Genomic DNA, 24,111 nt, shown 5'->3' on the forward strand with positions numbered 1-24,111 from the left:
GGAACTAAAATGACCTTCCCTGGCCCTGGAACACATTCTTGTTCATCTGGATCTGGGAATTGGTTTATTCTACTTGTCCTCTACCTATAACCATTGTGTCTTCATTAAGCCACCAGCAGAGACAATAATAAAACTCTGGCAATTTTGAAAAGCACAAAAAAATAGATGTCCCATGTAGACTAGTAACAAAGTCAGGAAGGAGATGAGATGCCACTTTTGATATGACCTTCTGGGTTCAATAAAGATGACCAAATCCTAGAGTGGAGGCAATATTCAGCCACAGAGACAGTGAGTGTAGTCACCACAGTAGAAAACAGGGCCAAAGACCAACTTCTTGTTTAACCCACAAAGAATCTGCAGGAGCAGTGATTTATTCATAATATTCTCTAGGACTGAAGTAGATGGAAAGGATTGTACTATCTTACTTAATATTATTAAATGTATTCTTGGCCTGGTGTTGTTTTTCCTGTCTTTGCATACTTGGAATAGAATCTCTGCCTTTTGGGGCTAAAATGGAGGCAGGGGGGAAAGATAGTCCCTAATATTTTTTCCCAAAATATTACAATTATAAACAAAAGATACACCATTCCTGAGGAACCACTGAGATTAGTTCTGTCAAAGATTTGGAAAGATGAGTTAAATAAGTTCAATTCACTCTGTTTAACATATCTAGTTTAGGCAGAATTGGAATGCGCGTTGGAGAATAACCAAGAGGGTTAACACAGATCACAGGTTATTTTCAAGATGTGGTCCATTTACGGGAGCTAATGTAAACTGAATTTGCAGTTATTTTTTTGGCAAATGCTTTCTTGTCTAACTCATTCAGAAAACAACACGGTTTGAGAAAACACCAAGACAGCACACCTTCTCATTTATGAATAATCTACTCTCCAGCTTTCTGAGATGAGTTAGTGGGCAGTTTTCTAAGAGGGCCCCTGAGGTTCCCTGAGACCTTTTCTAGTGCCCTTGAGGTTAAAACTCTTTTTATAGTAATATAAAGATGCTGGTCACCCTTTCACTGTTGATATGTCCACTGATGTTGCAACACAATATTGGGTATTTCTGTACAGCTTAGACACAATTGAGGCAGTCATCTGTACCAAACTGTACTAACAGTCATTGTTCACTGAATATATCTGTCAGGAAAAAAAAAAATCCCATTTCACTTTAAAATGACATTAGTCACTCAGTGAAACACTTTACTTCCATTAAATTATAAGCCTCAAATACATGTATTTTAATGAGCTGTGACAACATTGGAGGCATAATGCTGGAAACTTTTCTGTGTTCTCTAAATTTTGATGCTTGCCTGAGAAGTATGCAACCCAAACGAGCTACTCTTTTATGAGATATCTTTTTATTTCAAAGAAAGATTGACAGTCAAACTCTAAGTATCCAGACTTTATTTGGCAGATAATTTCTTGAAAAAGAATAAGGTTGAAAATAAGTAAAGAAATAATAAATTTATTTCCAAAGGTGAAATTTACCTTTAAAATAAAAATTGGAATTATAAAACCTTTTGTAACTTTCCTTCTTCCCAATGCTTGAAGTCTATTTTGATAAACCCCAGTCAAAGCAGTAGTTACTGTAATTTTTGATACTGATATGGAAAACTTTAATGCATTAATACTTGGGAAAATCAAATAAACCAGTGAGTTAATATTTTTGAAGTGATCAAAGCATGATATTGAAAAAGCATTCATGAAAAAGTAATCATTCAAAACACAAAATAAACCAATGTATCGTAATGCAAGAGAGCACAATATTGCATAAATACCCTGAATACTATAAATTACAACTAACTTTCAAGAAAATATCATTAATATTTTAGGTTGAGTATAAAAAAAATTATCCAGAAATATTTCAAAAAACTACTGAGGAATTTATATTTTCCAGATATATATCTGTGTGAGTCTGTATGGATTTTAATATTCTCTCATCAAGAAAATCATGTCTCTACAGAGTGAATGCAGAAACAGGAGAATCCAACTATCTTTATTAAGTCAAATATTACATAGACTAGCAAAAATATGTAACATTCTTATTCTTCTTACTAATTATGTGTTTTACATATGTAGTTATTTGTTAAAATGTTTTTCATATTAAAATGTAATTCATTTTTTATGCTTTTGTAACTGGTGTGCTGTAGTCTATTTCTGTTGCTATAACAAAACAACAAAGGCTGCATAATTTATTAAAAAAAAAAAAAGAGGTTCATTTAGTTCATAATTTTGAAGATCCAAGCACCTGGAATCTGATTCTCCTCAACTTCTGTTCAGGGATTCATGGTGGGAGGACAATGGGTGAATGTAGAAGAGAAGTATATGGGTCAGAGAGAGACAGAGGGTGGCTTCCCAGCTTATATAAAATAAATAACTATCATGATAACTAACCCAGTCCCATGAAACCTAATCTAATATCTAGTGAGCTAACTCAGTCTCTAGAGAAAGACATTGATCCTTTCATGAGGGAAGTGCCTGACTTGATTATCTCCCACTGAGCTCTTTAAAGTCTTACTACCTCAATATGATTATATTGGAGACCAAGCTTCTAACACCTGAAACTCTGGGAGGAAAATCATATGTGTACCATAGAATTATATTAATAAATTTTTTCTCAATTTTTATTAATCACACTGTAAATGTAAATATGTATCCTATAAAAATAAACCTCTTTAGGCCCCTCAGTAAATCGTGAGACTGAAAAGGAGTCCTGGGATTAAACTGTTTGAGAACCACTCAGATCTGGCATATGAGAAAGATGGATGCTTTACCATTGTACAGATATAATGCTGGCCTAAAACAATGTTGGCTGCATGCCACTTTGACACAGAAGGCAGAAAGTAAAATGTATATAATTAGGTAGAAAGACATGTCTATGATAGATGGTGAAGGACATGTCCTATTTTGGCCTCAATATTTATATAAATATAGTGGCTTGAATTGAATGTTCTTTTGCATGTATAATCATCTATAAATATTTAGTCTAAGGTGGTGACCAGTTCTGGCCATAAGATTTTTCAGAGATCCAGGTTCTTTTCCTCTGCTTTCTGAAGAATCCCCTGAAGTATTCCTCTCATCTGTATAATTGCACCTATCAATTGTCTAATTCCAGTATGTGGAAAGTTATAAAGAAGAAATGGTATACTAATTAAAATTATAATGCCTGTACTGGACAATTTCAGTTACAGTTATTTTTTCTCCTTTCTTATATACATTGTAATTAGACTGGTCAAGTTTGTTTCATTCCATTCTTGAAGTCACTAGATTGCCAGGGGACAAAGCTTTATATTTTTATTGGTTAAAACATAGACATAGGACCTTATGTGATTACATAAAGTATTATTTATACAAACCATTGTACTTATTAATATTCATAACTTTATCAGGTTTTGATATTTCTCCTTAGCAGTATAATCATTTCACATATGCTGGTAACTACTTTGTATTAAGCTAACAAAAGTTAAATATTGTTTGTCAAAATTATCTTAGAAAATTCAACAGGATAGAATAATAAGCAAATCATTTTGAACATTCTGTTAATATTTAAGCTATTAGACATAGACTTGTCAATAATTCTAATTAGGTAACAAATTAATTGCTTAGAATTCGTATTTCATGTCCACTTAGAAATTTTCATTACCATTCAATTTCAGAACTCTTCTAGAACTTACAATTTTTGTTTTAGCACACAGCTTGGCAAGTTGAAGTAATAAAACTTTTGATAAATTTGGATAGTAAGATTTCCACATTGATACTATAAACATCATTATTCTCTGATGTAGCAGCAAAATTATAATTATTATTCTTTAAAAAAGTTTAATAGTAATGCAGTACAGTAGTGTTTCCTTTAATTTGAAAAGAAAATATTTTATTATTTATATACACAGATATGTCAAGTTTGTAGGTCATTAAAATTCTGGTCATTATTTAATCTCTCTGAGAATCCACAGGGCACCAAAATATAATTTATTTTCAACCCTGGTATGATCTATAACCTTGATGTAAGAAAAGAAAACTGAGTTGTATTTCCAAAACAATCTTTATACCAGTCTTGCTGTTCTCATAAATATATATTTAATAATAATCATTTATTTACAATGCTCATACTTTTTATAAAAAGTAGAATGTAGATTTAATATATCTCGTACAACCATAAATAATAACAAAAAGGCTTTAAATTATTTTTCTTATTAAAATAATACATAATAAATTGCCCCTGCTTCTCAGAAAAACAACATCCATAAATATTAGCCATTTTAAAATTAAATGTATCAACTCCTAAATTGTGTAAATAATAGTTGTGACATAAAATTTGTACAAAGTAATCTATATGGATCCGTGTTTATTTGAATATATTGATATATTTTTTAAATGTGTCCCTTCTATGTCACTTACATTGAAAAATAATATCCCATTTACAAACCACATTTAAATATTTCTTACAAATTTAATTTATTCCTCCTTCTTATAAAGAAAGAGCTACACTTACATGTGAAATCACTATAGTGATTTAAAAATATTTAGTTTTATTTTTGTCTTTATCCAATATTATAGCATTAATAATTTGAACATATGTAAAAAAGCAATGTAATGGCCCAGTAAGCATCTTTTTACATAGATTAACCAGCCAACATTTTTCCAATTTCTTTCTAAATTTTTCTAATTTCTTTCTCTATTTGCCTACCTACCTCTATATCTATCTACCTATCTACACATGTTTAAAAAGTAAATTACACCCATACAATGATTGTATCTGGTAGACACCATGATATTTTTAAGGTGGAATGTTGGTACCAGGAGCTGGGATGAGGGAAAAGAGTCTAACGTAACAGTTTTAGACTTACCTGATGGTAAAATTCTGGAGATAATTTACATTGTTAATATATTTAATCCTACTGAACTTTATATTAAAAGTTGGATTGTAAATTTTATATTATTTGTTTTTACTTTTTTAAAATAAAAAGCAGGATGTTATTAGCATCCCAAAATCCTGTTTAAATCCATTCTGAACAACATTTTATCTGGAAGGTAAATAAAATCCTAAATCTATTACTTCCTTGTGGTTAATACATTGAAAATCCTCTCTGCTAGGTATTTTGAAATATGTGATGCATTAGTTTTTGCTTTAGTCGTCCCACTGTGCCATAAAACAACAAAACTTATTCTTCCTAACTGTGAAATATACCCATTGACCAACCCCACCATATCTCCTCCACCTACTTCTCACTTATTCTCTGAAAATCACTGTGTGACAAAAAAAAATAATAAATTAATAAAGATTAATGAATCCTTCTCTCACTTCTAACACCATGTATCATTTTCCCCTTTTAAATGGAACTCTACCTTATGCCTCTGTATATAAATACAGCCACATGTACATTTTTAGTCTAAATGTTTTATGATTTACATCATCATTTTTATGAGCTTATTTGAAAAAACATGGTGATGCCTTTATTTATTTATTTATACTGGGAATTGAACCCAGGCTTGCTTTACCACCAAGCTACATCCCCAGTGCTTTTTAAATTTTTTCTTTTATATTTTGAGACAGGGTCTTTCTATGTCACTAAGGTTCATACAAAATTGCCCAGGCTGGCCTCAAACTTGCTTTCCTCCTATCCCAGCCTTCCAAGTCTCTTTGTGCCTGGCATGATACTTTTATTTCCTTTGCTGTATGACAACACTACTCAGTATAATTTTAAACAATAATAGATATTTTGTACATGATATCTGTCTGATGTGCTAGTCATTAGCATTTTGTGTCTATTGAGCATTTGCAGTGTGGACAGTATTAGTGAAATGATTTCAATTTCAATTTGATTTAATTTATATTTGATTTATATTTGAAGAGTGGCACATGACTGATTACTGCAATGTTTGACAACAGATATGCCAAATTTAAATTCTATAGCTATGCCAAAATAGTTAATTGTTTGGGTGTGAATATAATATTAAATTCTCATTTCTTTGGTTAAGATGAATATTGTCGCTGTGAACAATATTGTACATATCTTAGGTGAATGAGTGCCTTCATTTATCTCTTGTAGATGCCTGCTATGTAATATGTTTTATTCAGCTTTGTAGATTATGATAAAGAATTTCCAAAGTGTTTGCTCAAATTTCCACATCCACCAACAGAGGAAAGCCTTGAATATTCCACACATTGTCTGTTTTTCTCTGACAAGAACGGCCTATTTGTTTCACATTGATAATTCTGCTGGAAGATGTGTATTACATTGTGTAGTTAAAATATATGTTGTGTGTCATTCAGTTATACTGATATTGAAGTCATTCCTTTTCAAAGATGTGAATGGGTATATCATTGCTAATTTTCTTTCATCTTAAACAGATCATTATTAATTTCCTTTTTCATTTAACAATTCTTTTAGTTATTCTGCATATTTATTATGTGAATAAATTCATCTCATTTCCTTTTCTTGAAGATATGTAATGTTCACTTTCTCATTATATTTTTATTGTTTATTAAGTGAATAACGTTTCATTTTCAACATTATTTCTGAGATCCTTATATTTCAATGCAATATCTGAAATAAAATAGACATGAAGCTCCTCTAAACAATTCCTATATTTTGCTCTTCTTTGATTGAAACTGTGGCTCTGTCTGCTATTTTCATCACTGTAAGGTAATTTTGAATAACTGAGGACATAGTGGTTATAATTTGACAGCCTTAAGAAGAACACGATCATTATCCAGGTGATATTTTCATTCATCACTTTGTGTGCCCATTGGTGACAATTCTCTTAATTCTAATTCTTCTCCATTACTTATTATCTTAGTCATCTCAAGATAGTTTTATATATTCATGATTTCTTCTCATTCTTATTAGCATGTATGGAAAAATAACTCAAAATAAGTTATCAGTGGAAACAAGCTTCTACATTCAGTAGAAGCTGAATGTAGAAGCTTGTTTCAACACCAAACGTGACTATAGAAATAATAATATAATGGAATCAGCACACGGGATTTCAGAGGAATGAAAATATTTTGCATAGGACATAACTTAGCAAGTGCATGTGTGCACTTGCAACCTGGGGGTAATACTGTAAGCTCGAAGGCAAGGGCAGGTGGCCAAACAAAAGTTGGACAAAAGTGGCCAAAGCAAGCTTTATTGGATTTTGGCTCTTAGGCGAAATTCCCAGCCCCCCAGGGTACAGGTCAGGGTGGAAAGCCGGAAAAAATCGCACATGGCCCGGCTGCCCAAAGTCTTTATAGGCTGAATAGGTTGGGGAAGCCTTGAGGGTTTAGTGTCCCACTGGGGTTGGCTGGGAACTCCATTGATTTAGAGGCTTTTGCAACACGCCACTAAGGTTTATCTGCCAATGTCTGATTGGTTGTTCTTCAGTGCCCAGGGCTGTCTGATGCCCCAGCTCTCTGCACATGCAGTGGGTTGCTAGCTGTCCTGCTCTCTCCCATGCAACTGCTTAAATCCTGACCTAACAAATATGAATACCCATCACACAGGATTGTGAGAATTAAATGAGAAATGCATATGCAGTACTTAAAACATACCTGGTACATAGTAAGCACTTAGTGCTAGACCTTGCTTTTTCTTTGTTGTCTTTGCCATTGTTATACTAATTCTTATAATAATATCAGCAGCAGCATTAATATTATTATGTTTGTATTTAGGGATATCGGAAAAAGCTCTGTAGCAGTTCCTATTTGTGTTAATCTGCTTAGGCTGCTGTAACAAAATATCACATGCTAGATGATGTAAACAACAGGGATTATTTTTTTGCTACTGTTCTGGAGGTTGAAGGTGTAAACATAAAACAACAACTATGCTTGGAGGGCAGTAAGAAAATATTTTATTCTGAACCAAATGTTAATTCAATGACCCAGGAACATGGATTCTAGTTACGCTGAATTAAATGTTTAACTGTCTAAGAGTTGCATGAGCTTTTGTAGCCATAGAGCAAAAAGGGCCAAAAATGAATGCATTTACCAATATTGTTAATTAGGTAGGCAGTCTATAGGAAAATGGGGAAACCTTCTAAGTAGGTTTCAAATGTTATTTTATACTTTTAGCATTGGTTGAGGCTAAAGGTCTACTTTAGCTTTCATTCTGAGTTTTACCTAATAATCACCAGAATGTTAGGTCAGATATAGAAACTGAAAATATATGACAATTAAGGAGACCAAAACAGCCCAATAGTGTCACCCTGCCACCTTACACCTCTACACAGTCATGATGTTCTACTCACCCATGTTTAAACTGTCTTTGGATCTTCAACTTTTTTAGAAACTTCAGTTCCAAAGAAGCCTGAGAGGAGGATGCCAGCATGGCTGTGTGCAGGTCAAGGTTCTTTTCCCTGCTTGCCAGCTGTGGCCTTCTTGCAATGTCCTCACATGGCACAGAAAAACGCAGAGTAAACCAATCTCTTCTTAGAAAGCATTAATCCCATTACAAGAGAGCCCCAAGTTCATAGCTTCATTTAACCCTAGCTTCCTCCCAGAAGTTTCCCTCTACTCTCTAAATACCATCACATGGTGAACTAGGGCTTTACCATATTAATTTATGGGTACTCAACTCAGTACAGAGCAATAATCATGCTAAATTTTCAAGGATAAATGAAGTCAGCACCTGTGCTGTGTGCACTCCCACTTTGATTCCTCTGAATCAAGCAAGCAACTCTTGTTTGCTATTCTGTGCATCCCGTTTGAAATCCTTTGTGCAGGAGGGCAAGGATCAATCACTGCTGACCTCCTAGTCTCTTTAGCTTTATGGGACCTCCCTCGATAACAAAGCCAGATTCTTTAACTTGACAAATAAATTCTACTGAAGTAACTAACTCCGTCACTTCCATTATGATTATTAGCTTGTGCTTTAAAAAGAGAAGTGGCTCAGCTTTAAAGAATAATGAAATTCTGGCATTTGCTGGTAAATGGATGGAGTTAGAGAATATGCTGAGTGAAATAAGCCAAACCCAAAAAATCAAAGGCTGAATGTTTTCTCTGATATGCAGATGCTAATTCACAATAAGGGTGGGGGAAATAGGGAAGAATAGAGGTACTTTTTATTAGGTAGAGGTGAGTGAAGGGAAGGGAAGTGGTATGGGGGAAGGAATGATAGTAGAGTGAAACAGACATTATTATCTCATGTACACATATGACTGCATGACCGATATGATCCTGCAATATGTATAATCAGAAAAATGAGATTACACTCCATTTATGTGTTAGGTTGGAAAAAAGAGGCGTGCCGTTATGGTTTGTCGCTAGCTCCCAGAAACGCTCCACAGATACAGGTCTCATACAAAGAACGATTTATTTGCGCAGAGGAATTCACGTCTGCACGGGGGAAGGGGGAAAAAGTAAAGAAGAAAGATGGCGCATGGTTCCTCTCAGACATAGGAATTTCAGGGGCTGAGAGGAACCAATCGAGGAGGAGAATTCTTACAGACTGACTGATGGGCCAGTGACATATTGGGACATCATGCTGGAGGCAGGAAGCAACTGTAAGCCGGAAATTCCTGTAACGTGAGAGGTGGGGAAATGCAGATTGACAGGTCGTTGGGAGGTGGGAAATTCCTATCACGGGAGAGAAAGATGGCTTTATATCTTACATTATGTATGATCTATCAAAATGCATAAGTGCATTCTACTGTCATGTACAGCTAATTAGAACAAATAAATAAAACAAATTTAAAAAAGAAAAAAAAAAAGAAGAGAAATGGCTAAGATATATCTCCATAACTCTCTCTGTCTTTCTTTTTTTTTTTTTTTTTTTTTTTTCTTTTATTGTAAACAAATGGGATACATGTTGTTTCTCTGTTTGTACATGGCGGCGTAAAGGCATACCATTTGTGTAATCATAAATTTACATAGAGCAATGTTGTTTGATTCATTCTGTTATTTTTTCCCTTCCCCCCACCCCTCCCACCCCTCTTTACCCTCTATACAGTAGTTCCTTCCTCTATACTTGCCCCCCTCCCTAACCCTAACTCTAACCCTTCCCTCCCCCCCATTATGTGTCATCCTCCACTTATCAGCGATATCATTCGTCCTTTGGCTTTTTGAGATTGGCCTATCTCACTTAGCATGATATTCTCCAATTTCATCCATTTGCCTGCAAATGTCATAATTTTATCATTCTTTATGGCTGAGTAATATTCCATTGTATATATATACCACAGTTTCTTTATCCACTCATCAATTGAAGGGCATCTAGGTTGGTTCCACAGTCTGGCTATTGTGAATTGAGCAGCTATGAACATTGATGTGGCTGTATTTCTGTAGTATGCAGATTTTAAGTCCTTTGGGTATAGGCCAAGGAGTGGGATAGCTGGGTCAAATGGTGGTTCCATTCCAAGTTTTCTAAGGAATCTCCACACTGCTTTCCATAGTGGCTGCACTAATTTGCAGCCCCACCAGCAGTGTATGAGTGTACCTTTCTCCCCACATCCTCGCCAACACCTGTTGTTGCTCGTATTCTTGATAATCGCCATTCTAATTGGGGTGAGATGGAATCTTAGGGTGGTTTTGATTTGCATTTCTCTTATTACTAGAGATGTTGAACATTTTTCCATATGTTTGTTGATTGCTTGTAGATCTTCTTCTGTGAAGTGTCTATTCATTTCCTTAGCCCATTTGTTGACTGGACTATTTGAATTCTTGGAGTAGAGTTTTTTGAGTTCTTTATAGATTCTGGAGATTAGTGCTCTATCTGAAGTATGATTGGCAAAGATATTCTCCCACTCTGTAGGCTCTTTCTTCGCATTGCTGATAGTTTCCTTTGCTGAGAGAAAGCTTTTTAGTTTGAATCTATCCCAGTGGTTGATTCTAGCTTTTATTTCTTGTGCTATGGGAGTCCTGTTAAGGAAGTCTGGTCCTAGACCAACAAGGTGAAGATTTGGACCTACTTTTTCTTCTATAATCTGCAGGGTCTCTGGTCTGATTCCGAGGTCCTTAATCCATTTTGAGTTTAGTTTCGTGCATGGTGAGAGATATGGGTTTAGTTTCATTCTGTTGCATATGGATTTCCAATTCTCCCAGCACCATTTGTTGAAGAGGCTATCTTTTCTCCATTGCATATTTTTGGCCCCTTTGTCTAGTATGAGAAAATTGTATTTATTTGGGTTTGTGTCCGTGTCCTCTATTCTGTACCATTGATCTACCTTTCTATTTTGGTACCAATACCATGCCGTTTTTGTTACTATTGCTTTGTAGTAGAGTTGAAGATCTGGTATTGCAATACCCCCTGTTTCACTCTTCCTGCTAAGGATTGCTTTAGCTATTCTGGGTTTCTTATTCTTCCAGATGAATTTCATAATTGCTTGCTCTATTTCTGTAAGGTACACAATTGGGATTTTAATTGGAATTGCATTGAATTTGTATAGCACTTTAGGTAGTATGGCCATTTTGACAATATTAATTCTTCCTATCCAAGAACATGGAAGATCTTTCCATCTTCTAAGGTGTTCTTTAATTTCTTTCTTTAGTGTTGTATAGTTCCCATTGTAGAGGTCTTTCACCTCTTTTGTGAGATTGATTCCCAAGTATTTTATTTTTTTCGAGGCTATTGTGAATGGGGTAGTTTTCCTAATTTCTCTTTCTGAAGATTCATCACTGATGTATAAAAATGCGTTGGATTTATGGGCATTGATCGTGTAACCTGCTACTTTACTGAAATCACTTATGAGTTCTAAGAGTTTTCTGGTGGAATTTCCTGGTTCCTCTAAATATATAATCATGTCATCAGCGAACAGGGATAGTTTGAGTTCTTCTTTTCCAATTCGTATCCCTTTAATTTCTTTGGTTTGTCTAATTGCTCTGGCTAGAGTCTCAAGAACGATGTTGAATAGAAGTGGTGAAGGAGGGCATCCCTGCCTTCTTCCAGTTTTTAGGGGGAATGCTTTCAGTTTTTCACCATTTAGAATGATATTAGCCATGGGCTTAGCATAAATGGCCTTTACAATGTTATGGAATGTTCCCACTATCCCTATTTTTTCTAGTGTTTTGAGCATGAAGGGGTGCTGTATTTTATCAAATGCTTTTTCTGCATCTATTGAAATAATCATGTGATTCTTGACTTTAAGTCTATTAATATGGTGAATTATGTTTATTGATTTCCTGATGTTGAACCAACCTTGCATCCCTGGGATGAAACCCACTTGATCATGGTGCACTATCTTTTTAATATGTTTTTGTATGCGATTTGCTAAAATTTTGTTGAGAATTTTTGCGTCGATGTTCATTAAGGATATTGGTCTGAAATTTTCTTTCTTTGATGAGTCTCTATCTGGTTTAGGTATCAGTGTGATATTGGCTTCATAGAATGAGTTTGGGAGGGTTCCCTCCTCTTCTATTTTATGGAATACTTTGAGAAGTATTGGAATGAGCTCTTCCTTAAAGGTTTTGTAGAACTCGGCTGAGAACCCATCTGGTCCCGGACTTTTCTTTGTTGGTAGGCTTTTGATGACTTCTTCTATTTCAGTACTTGAAATTGGTCTATTTAAATTGTTTATGTCCTCCTCATTCAGTTTAGGCAATTCATATGTCTCTAGAAACCTGTTGATGTCTTCGAAATTTTCTATTTTGTTGGAGTATAGATTTTCAAAATAGCTTCTAATTATGTTTTGTATTTCAATCCTGTCTGTTGTGATATTTCCTTGTTCATTCCGAATTTTAGTGATTTGGGTTTTCTCTCGTCTTTTCTTTGTTAGTGTGGCTAAAGGTTTATCAATTTTGTTTATTTTTTCGAAGAACCAACTATTTATTTTGTCAATTTTTTGTATTGTTTCTTTTGTTTCAATTTCATTGATTTCAGCTCTGAGTTTAACTATTTCCTGTCTTCTACTACTTTTGGTGCTGTTCTGTTCTTCTTTTTCTAAGGCTTTGAGCTGTAGTGTTAGGTTGTTTATTTGTTGAGTTTTACTTCTTTTATTAAATGCGCTCCATGAAATAAATTTCCCTCTAAGTACTGCTTTCATAGTGTCCCAGAGATTTTGATATGATGTTTCTTTGTTCTCATTTACCTCTAAGAATTTTTTAATTTCCTTCCTAATATCTCCTGTTATCCATTCATCATATAATAGCATATTGTTTAATCTCCAGATGTTGGAATAGTTTCTGTGTTTTACTCTTTCATTTATTTCTAACTTCAATCCATTATGATCTGATAGAATACATGCTAGTGTCTCTATCTTCTTGTATTTGCTAACATTAGCTTTGTGGCATAATATATGGTCTATTTTAGAGAAGGATCCATGTGCTGCTGAGAAGAAAGTGTATTCACTCTTGGTTGGATGGTATATTCTATAAATGTCCGTTAAGTCTAAATTATTGATTGTGTTGTTGAGATCTATGGTTTCTTTGTTCAATTTTTGTCTGGAAGATCTGTCCAGTGATGAGAGCGGCGTGTTAAAATCACCTAGTATTATTGTGTTGTGGTCTATTTGGTTTCTGAAATTGAGAAGGATTTGTTTGACATACATAGATGAGCCACTGTTTGGGGCATAGATGTTTATGATTGTTATACCCTTGCTGATTTATGCTTCCCTTAAGCAGTATGAAATGACCTTCTTTATCCCTTCTGACTAACTTTGGCTTGAAGTCCACATTATCGGAAATGAGGATGGATACTCCAGCTTTTTTGCTGAGTCCATGTGCATGGTATGTTTTTCCCCATCCTTTGACCTTTAATCTATGGGTATCTTTTTCTATGAGGTGAGTCTCTTGCAGGCAACATATTGTTGGATCTTTCTTTTTAATCCAGTCTGCCAGTCTATGTCTTTTGATTGATGAATTCAGGCCATTAACATTCAGGGTTATTATAGAGAAATGATTTGGTTTCCCGGTCATTTGGTTCATTTTTAAAATTTTGTTTATTTATTTGTTTGACACAACTTGTTTCCTCCTTTATTTGACAATTCCTTTAGGATAATTCCTCCCTTTGTTGATTTGCTTCTTTGTTTTTCATCTCTTCCTCATGGAATATTTTGTTGAGAATGTTCTGTAATGCTGGCTTTCTTTTTGTAAATTCTTTTAGCTTTTGTTTATCATGGAAAGATTTTATTTCATCATCAAATTTGAAGGTAAGTTTTGCTGGGTATAAGATTCTTGGTTGGCATCCATTTTCTTTCAGGGCTTGAAAAATGTTGTTCCAGGCCCTTCTAGCTTTTAGGGTCTGGATTGAAAAATCTGCTGATATGCATATTGGTTTCCCCCTGAATGTAATTTGGTTCTTTTCTCTCACAGCCTTTAAAATTCTGTCTTTATTTTGTATGTTAGGTATTTTCATTATAATGTGCCTTGGTGTGGGTCTGTTGTAATTTTGTGTATTTGGAGTCCTGTAAGCCTCTTGAACTTGATTTTCCATTTCATTCTTCAGATTTGGGAAATTTTCTGATATTATTTCATTGAATACGTTGTTCATTCCTTTGGCTTGTTTCTCTAGACCTTCCTCAATCCCAATAATTCTTAAATTTGGCCTTTTCATGATATCCCATAGTTCTTGTAGATTCTGTTCATGATTTCTTACCATCTTCTCTGTTTGTTCAACTTTGTTTTCAAGGTTAAATATTTTGTCTTCAATGTCTGAGGTTCTGTCTTCCAGGTGTTCTATCCTATTGGATATGCTTTCTATGGAGTTCTTAATTTGGTTTAATGTTTCCTTCATGTCAAGGATTTCTGTTTGTTTTTTTTTCAATATCTCTAACTCTTTATTGAAATGATCTTTTGCTTCCTGTATTTGCTCTTTTAACTGTCGATTGGTGCGATCATTCAATGCTTGCATTTGCTCTTTCATCTCATCGTTTGCTTCTCTGATCATTTTAATTATGTACATTCTGAACTCCTTTTCTGTCATTTCTTCTGCCATGCTGTCATTGGGTTTTATTGATGTAACATCTAGATTTGTTTGCAGCATTTTCTTTCCTTGTTTTCTCATATTGTTCAGATATCAGTGGACCGCTGAGATATTGCAGATTTCCTCTGTTGATTTACAATGTCTCTGAAGATTTCTATATATATCCCCTCTTAGCCTTCAGTAGGCTGAAGTCTTGGAGGAAGTTGATAATGCGGTGCTCCACAAGGAAGCTGCCTCTCTAGGAGTGGTGGCCTTCAGGTGGGGTATATTCCCTGCTAGTGGGCAGAGGTGCCTCCACTTGTTGACCAATGGTCATCCAAAGGGGACCTAGGCTGTGGGCTGAGGCAAGGCCTGTTTGGGCCTGTGTCTCTGGTTTTACCGTCCTTGTGGGGAAACCTCACCAGGCAGGGAAGAATCACCCAGTGGGGAGGTCTCGCTGATCAGTTTCCTCCTAGAGGTTCCCCTCAATTTACAGCTACTGCCTGGGCTGGGCTGCCTTCCTCTGCAAAGTTTCCAGGGGCCCGGCCCTACCTCCTGGGCCTGGGAGCCTCACCCTTCGCAGATGAATCTCCTTAGGCTGCCCCTCCTCAGAGAATTTGCCCATAGGCCTGGAACCTTCGCTCTGCCCTAAGCCTGTCTCTGTGCGGCTCTTCCACCCAGAAGCCTCCTAGATCCTGGGACCCTGTTCTGCACCTAATCGCCTGGCTGCGTGGCCCCTCCTCTGAGCAGCCACCTGTGGCCCCGAACAATCGCTCTGAGTCCCAGAGACCCGCCACAGGCCTCTTCCTCCAGACAGCCGCCCAGTATGCCGGTGCGGTCACTAGGAGTCCAAGAAACTCACTTCGTGCCTCCTCCTTCCACCAACCACCCGTAGCCCGGGGCAATCTATCACTCCGAGTCGAAGTGACCCTCCCCGTTCCTCCTCCTTCTCCAGATAACCCCCCGGGTGTTCAGGAGCAGTCCCTCTGAGTGGCTCTGAATCCACGTGACCCGCTGCACGGGTCCTCTGGGCACCGCCTGGAGCTCTGGTGTGGCCACTCAAGACCAAGCGTCCCACCACGCTTCTCCTCCAGGCAGCCCCCCTGTGTTCAGGAGCTGTCACTTTAAGACCAAACAACTCACCACTTGCCTTCTCCTCTGAGCAGCCGCCTGGAGCGCTAATGCAGTCACTGCGAGTCCAAAGGACCCGCCACGCTCCTCCTCCTCCTTCTCCTACTCCTCCGGGCAGGCCCGGGGTTCAGAAGTGGTCAGAGTCCAAACAGCTCGCCACGCAGCCCCTTCTCTGGCAACCGCCCGCAGCTCCAGTGTAGTCACCCGAATCCAAGCGGCCGCTCCTCTTCCTCCTCGTCCTCAGGGCAGGCCCCGGTGCCCAGAAGCGTCGTTCTGATTCCAAACAGCTCGCTGCGCAGCTTCTCCTCTGGCGACCGCCTGCAGCTCTGGTGCAGTCTCTCCGAATCCAAGTGGCCACACTCCTCTCCTCCTCCTCAGGGCAGGCCCCGGTGTCCTGAGTCCACACAGTTCTCCCCGCCACTCCTCCCCCGGGCAGCCGCCGGAGCCCCAGTGGCTGCTCCGAGTCCCAGCGCTGTGCCGAGCGGCCTCCTCTACGGCGCTCCCAGCTATCCGAGTTCACTGCTCCAGCGGGGGGAGGGGCGTCTCGCCGGCAGTTCTACTTCACAAAGTTTCCTGCGTTCCGGGACCCCTGTCCCATCCGGGATGCCCCCCCCCAGGGGGGTGAGAGTCACCCGGCTGCTTTGAGTTGGTCCCAAGCGTCCCAATATCTCCTCTCTTGAATCCTGAGTCCTGGAGCAACACAAAATGCAGCCGCCCTCTAGGCCGCCATCTTGAAAACTCCCTCTCTCTGTCTTTCTAACAGGAGGCTTCCAGGAGCCTCCACATTTTCTCCCACCCTTCTACCCATATGATAACTTCTTAATCATATTTGTTTAATTGCTTATATCCAGTCCTCAAAGGACAAAAGCCTTTTCATAAGAGCATAGTTCTCTACTAACATGCTCAAGGTATATAGAAATTCTCCCCAAAATAAGAAGTTCCCTACATAATAACAAACCACTTTATGGAGGTTAAGATAAAGACAGCTATAATCTCTTTTATGTTGAATTGAGTTGTACCATAGTTGAGTGTGTATGTTGTAAGTGTATTTAGCACATAATTTTTCATCTTAAAGATGAAAACTGATTTTCTAACAATGGATTAGGTGAGTTTTTCTATCTCAATTTATTTAGATGGACCTCATGCAGTTATTTATATCATGCAACTGGTGTTCATTTATAAGAAATATATGTTCTATTATTGTACTTCAGATATTTAAATGAAAGAGAATGCTACATTTCCAGAAAATAATTATTAGGTAATGAGGTATAAGTGAATATCAAATGATAAACTACATGGTCAGCTATCAAATTAAAACCAATATTCACTGGTAAACTAATGCTGACATTTAAGACATGATTGGTCCAGTGTCATAAACAGTACAAGTATCTCAGGTAAGTAAATAAAATAAATAAATCTTTTTTTTTTTATATTAAGCAGATTTTATTTAAAGGTAATAGTACAGACTTCTCCCAGGAGGAAGAAGGGGGTCATGGCTGATGTTCTAGAATCCCAAGAAGTGAGCACACCCTACATCTTTTATAAAGTAGGGTCTCTCTGTTCTCCTGTTCTCTACCCCCTTATCTCTCTCCTTCCTGCCTCTGTGACTAGGCCCAGGAGATGCTGTGGCATGGCAAAAAGGTGAGAAGTAGATGGCAGGGGGAAGGGCTGGAGGGGACTCAGGCAGGCAGGAGTCCAGGGGGCATTAATGAGCAATTCCCTGCCTGCAGCTTTTTGGGAGGGGTAGTAAGGCATGTAATCTTGGTGATCAAAAAGGCACTGACATTCCAATCTTCCGAGGGAGGTCTCCAACTTCCCAGACTCAGATGGCCTTCATTCCTTGATTTGACCAGATTTCTTATTCTACATTAACTGCCTGTCCTCAATTCTGGTTTCATTTCCCCCCTCTAGTATAAATAAATCATTTTAAATGACAAATATACTAAATAAAATAAACCTACTGACATACACTATACACTTTTAGATTTGGCAGATAAACTATGTATCTTGGAATAACAGGTGAGTCAACTCTCCATGACTATAAGAATTATCCTGAAAAGCATCTTATAAAGAGAAAAGAGTCATTTTGGCTCATGGTTTCAGAGGTTCAACTCGTGATTAATCTGCCCCAGTGCTTTAGGTCTGTAACAATGTAAGCACATCATCATAAACAAAAGCACTCTCTTCACAGCCAGAAAAAAAAAAAAAAGAGAGGCAGAGGAAGTGGCTGGGGTCCCACAGTCCCCTTCAAGGGCCTGCCCCCCATGAGCTAAAGCATCCCACATAGTCCTGCCTTTTAAAGGTCCCACCACCTCCCTATACCTCCACACTGGGCCTTTCCCACATGGTCCTTTAGGAAACATGTAAGATCAAAACTATATCATCAGGGTAAAATAAGAGTTCTATGCTTTTCTTATTACATGATCTATGCTGAATTAATTTTTTAAAATTTTGGTACAAAACTGAGTTTTCATAAAGGCTTAAAATTCAAAGATCTTATCATATGGATCATAGTTAATTTATTTAAAAATAATGTGCTGTTTGTCTCTTAAAACTAAAGACAAAAAGGAATATTTAATATTATTCAAGGTATATTTTTCTACTGCTGTGTGATTGAAAATCTAGAACACTATCTGCACGGTGTTTCAGGACATGAATATCAAGGGTAAAATTTCGATTACTGGGTCTTATGCTTACCCAGATTTGAGTGGGTAATCTTCACCTCAACAGCATCATTTGTATTCAGTTCACTGACTGCCGTTTACTTTGAACGTTGACTTACTGTCCAAAGGAAATTATCAATTCAGGAGAAAAATGGAGGCTCGGGCATTGTAAAGCTTGTGCTGCAACACACAAAGCTGCACTACCAGCAAGATAGCTTCAGCCAAAGCACTTAATTCCTTCTTGATCATTTGACAAAGAACAAATTTAAGGCTGGGGACTTAACTTAGAATTGATTTTTGCATCACTGGAACAAATCAAGGAGTTGTTCACAATGTTTAAATTGGACAGGAAAAACAATGAAAACACTGAATGAAAGATCTTGTGTGCCCTGTATTAATTATGTATATTATGATAAAATAGGCACATGTGTATATTTTATTAAAATATATTTATTAAATAGAAGATGCAAGATAAACACATGTATGTTTTCATTTTCCCCTGTACTTCACATACAGGTGTGTGGAGTCACTAGCCTTATGCATTCATAACCAAAAAAGCTTTATTTTCAAGGTGGGAAATATATAAATACTGGAAAAATGATAAGGTGATACAACTTCATATAAATTCATTATTTGCTTTAATTTCAAAATAACACAATGGAAAGATTTCCACGTTTTTAAATATTTTCCTCAAAAATGTTTTATTGTATTACAAATGTGTGTGTGTGTGTGTGTCAGAGAGAGAAGGAGAGAAGGAGAAAGGAAAGAAAGGAAAGCGAGGGGGGAATGGAAAGAGAGTCTAATACTCTGCTCCAAGAGTTCTTTACATAAGTTCTGACGAAGGAGATGTCCTACATTAAGACAGACATAGTCTGGCATTTTTCTACTCATCACACAGAATAAAATATCATGAGACATTACGCTGGCCATCTCAGTGTTGTATGGACTAACTGATTTAACCATGTCTTGTATCAGACTATTGAAGACTAAATTAGTTGGGAAAATTAGCAGAATATTGACTGTAACACTGGGAGTTACCCCTGAGAGGAATACATATTTAAATTAGTAAATACTCTGGAACAAGTAAGTGTACAGATTTCTTTCCAGGTCATTTTGATTGGGCCTGGACTCTGAGGTCTTAGGTTTTCAAGAGAATCCAATTTGTGAGGTCTGTGATAGGCACTTAAAAGGGTGACATGAAGTTATTACAAAAGCAGTTTGAAGTTCTATTACGTTTCAGGTCCTCTAGCTATGGTATTGGTAGCTGTTTAAATTTACTGTTTTCTTTTTCTTGGTATTATACTTTCAATAAATCTTGTTAACAATCAGTGCGATTTTTAACCACACAGTAGAAATTCTTAGAGGCAAGTGTCCTTCCTACCTGAGGCTGAAATCGTACACTACAGAATAGCTGTGATTCTAAGAAATCATTTGAGAGGCTATAGGATTATTCACAGATGAGCAACAGCTTGGGCAAAAAGACAAGTTGGATTGGACTTGGTCTGGAATATACCTGGGCTTGTACAGTGGAAAATATTCTTTATTGAATGGAGTTTAGTAAGAAGAGGTAAAAATTTTTGGCAATTATTGAGTTTAAGCTGTAATAAGGAACACTTGAAAATATTTATAACCTCATGCTGTTTGTGTGACAACCTGCCACACAGTAGATAATTGATTGATGTAACTGTGGTATTAGATATGTACCTCTTTGCCTCTGAAGATCAAAATTAAATGTACCAAAAGGTACCAAGGGCATTTGCAACTTAAGAGCTGCCCTCTGAAATTCCAGTGATTGTCAGACTGTTTGTATCCTCAGGGCCACCTTAGACTCTAGGGTTCCCTTCTGCCTGGCATCTTTTTGGCAACATACTGACATTAGTTTGAATCTCAATCTGATTTTCAGTTTCAATAAGACCAACATCAAAATCTTGCCAAAGACTTATTTTTCCTCTCTGCACTCATTTCCCCAACTCTCAATGACACTCAAAATTCCCAGTTCTCGTCCCTTATTTTTCAGCAGAGCTTACTTCTGATCTGATACTCTGATACTTGTGGCTACAAGACAAAGATCTTGACATTCTATTTTGTACTCCTTGTACCTGTGGAGTTATTTGCAAAATGTGCACATTTAAGAGTTAGCAATAAGACATTTTGGGTTTTTTTTTTTTTTTTTTTTTTTTTTGGTATTGAGGACCGAACCCAGGGGTGCTTAACCACTGAGCATCATCCCAGCCCTTTTTATATTTTATTTAGAGTCAGAGTCTCACCAAGTTGCTTAGGGCCTTGCTAAGTTGCTGAGTCTCGCTTTGAACTTGCTATCTTCCCACCTCATCCTCCCAACGTGCTGGCATTACAGATGTGTGCCACCGTGCCCAGCAGCAATAAGATAATTTTTAATAGCGGATATACCTATGTATTATTTTTATAAGTTATTTTAATTTTATTTCTTTTGCTTATTCTTACTTTCAAATTTTCTACAATGAAAACATTGTATCACCTTGGGAAAATGAATTAATAAAATACATTTCTAATAAATTATTTATGGGATAAAATGGGGCTCTCATAACCATGAAAAATGTGACAGAGTTAATTGATTTGTAAATTGCCATTTCTCATTTGTTTTGCTTGTTGGTATGGTATATCTTACCTGAAATCAAATGAATCTTTGATAAATCAGATATGTGCATATTTATTCTAAGGTAATAGTTTACATTTTACATGAAATTATTCTATAAATAACTAATTCAAATAGTCATAAAACTCATCTTCATCACCATAAAAATGAAAATAATAATATGAGTAATAACTCTTTTTGATATTATTATAAGAAAGTTAAAACTTCCATGAGCTACAAAGCATTATGCTGTCTGGAAACAGGGCAAACCTCTTAATCTTGAAAACATTACCTTGACTTTTTTGCCACAGTCTGTTCTAACCTTAAATAAATATGAACTGAGTTTCTAGTGTCTAAAAACCCTAGGCAATTAAAAGCTTTAGACTTTTTTATTATTCAGCCTGTTCTCACCTTTGAGTTACTGAATATATCCCAATGTTTATGCTTACAAGTAAATATTTTTGGGCCCAAACTACCTCTATTTCCATGGAATGAGAGAACATTCTAAGAATATTTCATATTCTTATTTACTTCCTAGATACCATATAGGAAATATTTGATCAAAATATGTTTATTTGCAATTAATCTTGGGTCTTTTTCTAGAATAACTGATGTCGTGAAAGTACAATCTTGGAGTATGACTCAGTTTGCATAATCATGTCTTGAAAGCTTAAAAAATGTGTAAGAAACCCATCTTTAGATTTTGTTTTACCATTTTTGAAAACATCAGATATTAAAAGAAGAATATATGCATCTCATGTATCTTAAAATTATTACAAATAAAAAGACACATTGCATTCTAATTCCTTAACTCAAGATAATCAAAATCACACTTTTGGAATGTAATAATCATATGTATTCATTAATGAAAAATTATATCAATATCTGCATTTTTAAATAAAAAATATTTGAGTGGTAACAACTGGGAGCACAAACTTGAGGTTTTTATTTTAACCATTTTCAGGACTCAATGTCAAATTCAAAAGAACATTTTCTCATAGAAACTATATATTTGGATTTAAGTCATAATTTTCCCTCAATAAATGACTGAAGATAAAACAAATGCTGAGACAAATATGAGCTCTGTTTTTCCTAATTATCAGTTTTATTCTCAAAATAAAATTGCTTTAGTTTCATAAAAATCAGTTTACATCATTTTGATAAAGTTTTAGTCAGCTTTTCATCGCTCTGACCAAAATATCTCTTAAGAACAATTTAGACCATGAAAAGTTTATTTTGGATTATGGTTACAGAGGTCTCAGACCATACAAGGACAACCAACTCCATTTCTTTAGGACCAAAGTGAAGCAGTACACCTTGAAGAAAGGACATGGAGGAGGGTAGCTGCTGTCCTCTTGGTGAGGTCAGGGAAAATGTGTGGGACAGACTGCAGAAGAGAAGGACCCTTCCAGAGCCCGTTCCTAGTGATCCACCTCCTTCAGCCGTATGCGTCTGCCTGTAATTACACTGCAGTCAGTCCATCCAAACCAGCGTGAGTGGATTAGGTTGCAGTTCTCATAGTCCACAATCATTTCACCTCTGAATATTTGTGCATTAACAGGAGTTTTGGGGGGATACCTCATATCCCAACTATAACAGCTAGTGAATGATAAGCACTTTACTTGAGCATTATGACTCTAACGTTTTCTTGATCAAAAGTATTTGAGGGACATTTCTTAATGTTACCTAAAAAAAAATAAATAAAAATATCCATGTGCTCGTCTTATCCCTGCTCTTCTAAACTTGCTCTTTTTGTTCACATTATTGTCCTACTCTAATATCCTACAAAATACTGTCTCTTTCTGATATTGCACACACTAGTCATCCTCCAAAACTAATGAAATGTCTTTCTTGTTCATCTGTATTTAATATAACCATACATATGTTTAAAAACTAATTTCTGTCTCCACCATTTAAGCATTTCTTTTATTCCTCTGAAATGGAAAAGATTGTCCTTAACTGTCTCTAAGTTCCTAAAATACCTTGTTACCAGTCAGATAAAATAGCACTTCAATTGTCCTCCCCAGTAGTTATTCAAGAACATGGCTCATCTCCAAAAGTGAGCACTTCTATAAGCCTGGCAGCCTGACTTAAATCATTGTCCCCCAGTAGCTGAAGATAGTAATTATGTGATTATTTGAGGTTGAATATATATTGTTTGGAAGTTAAATTGTTGAAAATTAAAATTCTAAGATTTGCTTCTAAAATTACAATGTCAATCTATCAATCATTGCATTTTCTCAATGGCAAAACATTAGGCAGGATTAAAAGATAATCAACAGGATATTTGGCAATTGATTATGAGGATACTGAGAAAAATAATTATCATTAACATTTTGGCATAATAGAAGACCCCCTCACATAAGATATTGCAAAATCTTAATATGCAAAAAATGCTTAATTTTACTTCCAAGTACTGAAGCTTTAGGAGACTAAATATATTCTTGGCTTTACTGATGATAACTCTTGCCAAATCTAAGTGATTTTTCCTCAGATGACTTTGCCAAATAGTAGTATGCAATAAACCATTTAGAAAATTAAACACTCATTCTGTAATAGTGAGTGTAGTACTAGAAAAAAATCTGAATACCCGGACTATATTGAACCTAATCAAATTGTTTTCCTTTCTAGTTACTATAAGTATTATATTTACTGTGATAGGTTAGAGCCTTAATAATCTTTCTGGACACGTCACACTGGAATAAATTAAATTGCTATAAATTTGTTACTTGAGCCAATAAAATGAATAATATTCTGATACTTCATTTTATGTGAAATTGATTCACTTTCAAGAAAAGAAGACAATTCAAATGGAATCAAATCCACAAATGAATTTTTGACATGATATCTTAATATGACCTAAGAGAACCAGTTCAATATGTAGATTTTTA

This window comes from Sciurus vulgaris (assembly GCF_902686455.1).
Source record: "Sciurus vulgaris genome assembly, chromosome: 4".
In the NCBI taxonomy this organism is placed as follows: domain Eukaryota; kingdom Metazoa; phylum Chordata; class Mammalia; order Rodentia; family Sciuridae; genus Sciurus; species Sciurus vulgaris.